This window comes from Penaeus vannamei, chromosome 29 (assembly GCF_042767895.1).
Source record: "Penaeus vannamei isolate JL-2024 chromosome 29, ASM4276789v1, whole genome shotgun sequence".
In the NCBI taxonomy this organism is placed as follows: domain Eukaryota; kingdom Metazoa; phylum Arthropoda; class Malacostraca; order Decapoda; family Penaeidae; genus Penaeus; species Penaeus vannamei.
In genome coordinates this window covers 31,592,285-31,599,784 of record NC_091577.1, presented here as the reverse complement: position 1 = coordinate 31,599,784, position 7,500 = coordinate 31,592,285, and the positions used below count along the sequence as shown (strand labels likewise).

The window sequence follows — 7,500 nt, the reverse complement described above, 5'->3', positions numbered from 1 at the left end:
TAATAATGATAATGATAATAATAATAATAATAATAATAATAATAATAATAATAATAATAGCTATAACAATTATAATGATAATAATAATAACGATAACAATGATAATGATAATAACTATTATAACATGAAAAATTAACATAAAAAGTCAAATAAAACAAATAAACAAGCGAGTACTCAGTCAGTGTACTATAGATAATAACACCCACAGTAGCTGGGACTCTCATGGTCACGTGACAAAACAGTTAATTCCTCTTCTTTGCATAGCATGTATGTCTCTCCCCTCCCCCCTTCTCCCCTCCCCCCTCTCGTCTTGCAACTGACCCTGATATTTGCAATTGCGGTTCTGCAGTGCGAAAAAATTAAAGGTAAAAAAAAGGGGGGGGGAGGTGTGAGTGAGTGTGTGCGTGTGTGTGTGTGTGTGTGAGTGTGAGTGAGTGTGTGTGAGAGTGTGAGTGTGTGTGTGTGTGTGTGAGTGAGTGTGAGTGTGTGTGTGTGAGAGTGAGTGTGAGTGTGTGTGTGTGAGAGTGTGAGTGTGAGTGTGTGTGTGTGCGTGTGTGTGAGTGTGTGTGTGTGTGTGTGTGTGTGTGTGTGTGTGTGTGTGTGTGCGTTTAATGGGTTTGTGGTTTCGGGTTTTCAATCCATAAGTTAGTTTAATTTCGTTCGAACAGATGGGGATGGCTATACGTATCAATACACACACATGCGTCCATACAAACATAACACATACACGCACACATACGCATACAGAAACACACACAAATTTATCATTATTATTATTATCAATATTATACACCCACCCACACACACACACACACACACACACACACACACACACACACACACACACACATATATATATATATATATATATATATATATATATATATATATATATATGTGTGTCTGTGTATGTGTGTGTGTATATATATATATATATATATATATATATATATATATATATATATATATATATATATATATGTATATATACGTATATATATATGTATGTATACATATATATATATATATTTATATACATATATATATACATATATATATATGTGTGTATATATGTATTCATATATGTATTTGTTTATATATATATATATATATATATATATATATATATATATATATATATATATATATATATATATATATATATATGAGAGTAATGTTCCTGCATCTCAGACATGTATTGTTTCTCGATATGACGTTAAACGAAGGTTACTTTCCCGCTCTCGCTCTTTCTCAAACACGAAACGTCAATTAAAATAAAAGTTCAAATTAGGGGAGATAAAAAAAACATTAAAGAAATTAGAACATCAAGCAACATCAACTGTGGTCACGAAACACGTCAGCGAAACCGTATGAATCCGCATACAAAAACGCGGCGTGAGGTCATTCATTATTCTTTACATCTAGGGTCAATGGGGCCACTTTTTAAGGTCACGGTCTCGTTGGCAAAGGTCGCCAATGGCCGTGACAGAATTCGCACGTGCAAAACAACCGTTCAACATCGCGTGGGATCTTTAAATGTCAGGAATCCGGTGTTTTGCAGGCGTTGGCTTACGCGAACGGCATTACCTGAAATTCAGGCGGGAAATGACGGGTATTCGACGGCGCTTACAAGAACGCAGGTGAAAAGAGATGGTAAATATAAACAAGAACGAAATCATTTACTTATTTTTCCTCTCATGTTTCTCCGTATTAAAAGAAAGTTTTCGAGAAAATTAGGGAAAGTGTGACTGATGATAGTTATTTCCTTCTGCTACGTGTAAGAGGGTAGGTAGTATGCGCAGGGAGATCGACTATAGAAATTTTGATAATAGACAGAAAATCGCATGTTTAAAATGTGCAGTTCCACAGTCTGCCGGCGATTGTAATTATAGTACTGGGTGTAAAATATGCAAAATTCACAGTCTGTCAGCGACATTTTTACAACCTTTTACTTTCGAAAAATGTAACACCAGAGCTTAAATACTTTAAACTCTCTCATTAGACAGACGCTCCCTTCTCTCTTTCCCTCCATCCGCTCCCCCCCCACCCACCCTTACACCTACCATCCCCTTTCCCTCACTCTCCCTTTTCTCTCCTACAACCCCCCTCCCCCTCTCCCCCCCATCCCCGTTTCACCCATCACTCCCACCCACACCCTCTCTCATCACCCCGCCCCCCAACACCACCCCCAACCCTTGTCACGCAGTAGAATCGCCTGAGGCACCGTAGGAAAACAGCTGGTACCCCCCCACCCTCCCACCACCACCCACATCACCTCCCATCACCCTCCCCCTTCATTCCCTCGCTGCAAATTGCTCATTCGTTGCAACAGGATGGCTCTGCAACGACACCTCTTTTTCCCGCTCATGATGTTTTCCGTGATGTTGCAAAATATATGCTGGTGGAAGTTCAAGTGCAATTGTGAGGTCCAGCAACCCCTCCCCCAACCTGCCCCCCACCACACTCTTTTTCTCCCTTACCTCCTCCTCCTTCTCCTTCGCTCTTCCTCCTCCTTCTCCCTCACCCCCTCCTCTTTCTCCCTCACCCCCTCCTTCTCCTTCACCCCTTCCTCCTTCTCCCTCACCCCTTCCCCATTCTCCTTCACTACCCTTCCTTATTCTCCCTCACTCCCCACTCCTCATCTCCCTCTCTCCTCCTTCTTCCTCTTTCTCCCTCACACTCCGTCCATCTCACTCACCCCACTCCCTTCCTTCTCCCTCACTCCCCCTCCTCATTCTCCCTCACCTCACTTTCTTTATTTCTCACACCCCCTCCTTCCTCCCTCCCATTTCTCCATCCTCCCCCATTCCTCCGTCTCCCTTACCCCTTCGCACCTTCACCCGCCTCCCTCACTCCTTCTCCCTCCCCTCACTCCTTCTCCCTCCCCCTCACTCCTTCTCCCCCTCACTCCTCCTTCTACCTCTCCCTCCCTACTTCTCCCTCCCCATCACTCCTCCTTCTACCTCCCCCCTCATTCCTCCCTCTCCCTCACTCCCTTCCTCCTCCTCCCCTATTTATTGTGATTAATGGGATTGAGGTGAAGGTTCTTTTACCATAAATTTGCATGTAATCTAAGAAAGACGTGTTTTTTTTTCTATTAGTATCATTAAGACATGACTGAGTCGGTGACGTAACGTATTCTATTGGGAATTATACGTGTAAAAGATTTTTTTTTCTGTGGATTTTAAAGACACGAAGCTAATGTTTAATTTTGCTTGACTTTTCTTTTCTTTTCTGAAATATGATGTATATTGTTTCGATATGGTTGTTAAGAAATGAGACAGTGTTGATTGCTATTTTTTTCCATTTTTGTAATGAAAGTTAATGGGGAAAAATAACAGATGGGGGAAACTATTCATATATATATGCGTGTGTGTGTGTGTGTGTTCGTGTGGGTGTTTGTGTGTGTGTGTGTGTGTGTGTGTGTGTGTGTGTGTGTGTGGGTGTGTCTGTGTGTGTGTGTATATATGTGTGTGTGTGTGTGTGTGTGCTTGTGTGTGTGTGTATATATATGTTTGTGTGTGTGTGGTGTGTGTGTGTGTGTGTATGTGTGTGTGTGTGTGTGTGTGTGTGTGTGTGTGTGTGTGTGTGTGTGTGTGTGTGTGTGTGTGTGTGTGTGTGTGTGTGTGTGTGTGTGTGTGTGTGTGTGTGTGTGTGTGTGTGTGTGTGTGTGTGTGTGTGTGTGTGTGTGTGTGTGTGTGTGTGTGTGCACAAGAAAATATAACTCATCATATCGGAAAAGGAAAAAAAAAGAGAAAGAAAAACCCAGAGAAAGAGAAAGAAAAAGTAGACAGAAACAGAGACAGAAAAAAGAGACAGACAAAAAACAGACAACAAATATTAATCACACACAAAAAAAAACTCAAATTTAACAACAGACCAAAACAAAATACGAAAAAATAGACAGAAACAGACAGAAAAAAAAGACAGACAACAAAATAATCACACACAAAAAGAAAACTCAAATTCAACAACAGACCAAAACAAAATACGTAAAACAATCAGAAACAGAGACAGAAAAAAGAGACAGACAAAAACAGACTTCAATTCATATTTTGGTTATGTAACAGACCAAAACAAAATACGTAAAACAATCAGAAACAGAGACAGAAAAAAAGAGACAGACAAAAACAGACTTCAATTCATATTTTGGTTATGTAACAGACCAAAACAAAATACGTAAAACAATCAGAAACAGAGACAGAAAAAAGAGACAGACAAAAACAGACTTCAATTCATATTTTGGTTATGTAACAGACCAAAACAAAATACGTAAAACAATCAGAAACAGAGACAGACAAAAACAGACTTCAATTCATATTTTGGTTATGTAACAGACCAAAACAAAATACGTAAAACAATCAGAAACAGAGACAGACAAAAACAGACTTCAATTCATATTTTGGTTATGTAACAGACCAAAACAAAATACGTAAAAACAGACATAAACAGAGACAGAAAAAAAGAGACAGACAAAAACAGACTTCAATTCATATTTTGGTTATGTAACAGACCAAAACAAAATACGTAAAAACAGACAGAAACAGAGACAGACAAAAACAGACTTAAATTCATATTTTGGTTATGTAACAGACCAAAACAAAATACGTAAAACAATCAGAAACAGAGACAGACAAAAACAGACTTCAATTCATATTTTGGTTATGTAACAGACCAAAACAAAATACGTAAAACAATCAGAAACAGAGACAGACAAAAGCAGACTTCAATTCATATTTTGGTTATGTAACAGACCAAAACAAAATACGTAAAAGAGTCAGAAACAGAGACAGAAAAAAGAGACAGACAAAAACAGACTTCAGTTCATATTTTGGTTATGTAACAGACCAAAACAAAATACGTAAAAGAGTCTGAAACAGAAATTGCTTTGTAGGCTGACCGCTGCTGCCCGCCCGACCCTCGCGACGAAGAAATCTGGGACTTTCCCTAAACTGCCCCGAATCAGGATGGGCATTGTCTTGAAAGAAAATGGAATGAGAGGAATTTGAAGAAGAACGTAGAATAAGAGGGATTTAAAGATGAAAATAAAAAAGGAGAAGAAAATGGAATAAGAGGAATTTAAAGAAGAAAATAGAGTAAGAAGAATTTAAAGAACATAAAATAAGAGGAATTTAAAGATGGAAAAAAGAAGAAAAAGAAAAATTTTAAAGCGTAATAAGAGAAGTAATAAAAATCAATGAAAATGAATAAAACTGATATTTGAAAAGTGTAATATTAGATCGGAAAGTACATAATAGAATAAGATAAAAGGAATAAAAGAAAGACTCTACCAGCAGAGAAAGGAGAAATATCACGGTGGTTTTAACTCCCGCTGATTTCCCGGGCAGAGTTCCTGGTTATTTTCACCGCAGACCGTTCCTCTGGCAAATAATGTTTGTTTATGTGTTTATCTCTCTATCAAATTTGGCGATATTTGTGGTTTTTATGTTGTGTTCTCTTTGGCTGATATTGTTTTTTAATTTAGTGTTCCTGTGGTTTTTCTTCTTTTTTTTCTTCTTTTATCGGTTCTTTGTTCTGGGAGTTATATTTGTTTAGGTATATTATCGCTTGTTTCTTTGTAAATAATCGTTTTCTAATTTATTATTTACTTCAGTTCCTCCTTAAATCCTGTCGCTGTTATTAATCGGTGATTTTAATGTTTATTAATATTTTACATTAAATAATACGTAAAACGGTTGATAATATAAAGAATGTAAATAAAGATTAAAATTGCAAAAGAAGAAGAAGAAGCAAAAAGAGGAGGAAGAAGGAAATATAAAGAGAAAGGGAATTAAAGTAGAATGAGGGAAATGAAGAGTTAATAAAAAAGGCAAAGAGAAAAGTAAAAAAAAAAAAAACAATAATAAACAAAATAAAATGTCAAATACGAAGGAGAAAGGAACAGGAAGAGGAAAGAGGAGAAAGAACGATAAAAAAAAAAAAATCTAGAAATAGAAAAGAAAGAGAAAACAAAAACCGAAACAACAAAACAAAACAAAACAGACGCATGAACCCTAGTGTCACTCTCTCCCTCTGGCGGCGAGAAAAATAATTAATTGCGTCTTACCTGCGAGACTTACAGGTGTGATGGGCGGGGTGGGGGGAGGGGGAGGGAAGGGGGTGCGAAAGCGTGGGTTATGGTGTGTGGGCGTGGCTTTGGGTGTGGGCGGAGATCTGGTTATTCGAAGTGGGTGTGAGTGTGCGTGTATGTGGGCAACTGTGGTTGTGTGTGTGTGCGTCTGGTTGTGGCTGTGTGTGTGTGTGTGTGTGTGTGTGTGTGTGTGTGTGTGTGTGTGTGTGGATGGGGGCAAATGTGATTGTGTGCGTGGTTGTTTGTGTGCGTCTGGTTGTGGCTGTGTGTGCATCTGGTTGTGGTTGTGGGTGTGTGTAAATATGAGGCATTAGATGGACCTGCAAATCAACGTGGATGGGCGTGGGTATGGGCATGGATGTAAGAGTAAATATGGGCGTGATCGCGGATGAGAACAACGTACACATAGGCACAATATGGGCGTGGGTAGACCAGGTCATTGAACTCGGGTGAAAATAGGTACCCCAGAGTATGGGCGTGTGAGAACCGATGGTTTAACGCGGGTACGGGCGGCGATGTGGGTGAGTGTGGGCGGCTTGGGAAAGGTAGGGGAGGGAGGGCGGGCCACGTGACCTGTCGCTGTCTCCGCTGAGGTCGGCTTTCCTTTTCACCAGAGGTCAAGGGTCACTGGGAGGGTGGGAAGAATGGGAGGAAGGGAGGGACGAGGGGAAAAAAGAGAGAGAGAAAAGTAGGGGGTTGGAATAAGAGAAAGTTTGGAGAAGGGGAAGAGAAAGGAGAGGGGAAGGAATAGAGAGAGGGAGGGAGGGAGGGAGAGGGGAAGAGAAAGAGAGGGGGGAAGGAGAGGAAGGGAGAAAGGGAGAGAGAGAGAGAGAGATGAAAAGATAAGTAAACAGATACATAAAGAGACATATGAGCTAATCCAGTTCACCAATACATCACAAAACATAAAGAGAAACAAATGAGATTTTACGGTGTACATTCTTGTCTTGCATTAGTTTTTAAAAAATTGCCCGGGAAGTCCGCAGTCCCCAAACGTTTAAACTACGCAGACGATACCAAACGAGTGAGAAATTTTAAACAAAAATTTTGTTATAATTTTGTGAATTAAGTAATAGCCTATGTGGTATTTGATTGTTGTTGGACGGCGAGGAGGATATGGTATGAAATAGTGTGGATTATTTTGATTGTTGGTTATTTTGTGTTTGCTCTCTCTCTCTCTCTCTCTCTCTCCGTTGTAATTATTGTGGTTGTTGAGTATTTTGTACTTTCTCTCTCTCTCTCTCTCTCTCTCTCACTCTCTCTCTCTCTTTCTTTCTCTCTTTCTCTTTCTCTCCGTTGTAATTATTGTGGTTGTTGGGTATTTTGTTCTCTCTCTCTCTCTCTCTCTCTCTCTCTACCGCTGTAATTACTTTGGTTGTTGGGTATTCTCTCTCTCTCTCTCTCTCTCT

The 7,500-nt window shown here is 39.5% G+C and overlaps 1 protein-coding gene across 1 annotated transcript in view; it reads left to right on the top strand.

Annotated features, from left to right (window-relative positions):
• The window catches only part of LOC113801957 (uncharacterized), a gene marked incomplete in the record, with an annotated part of 239,312 nt that overhangs the window by 191,496 nt on the left and 40,316 nt on the right, over positions 1–7,500 (top strand).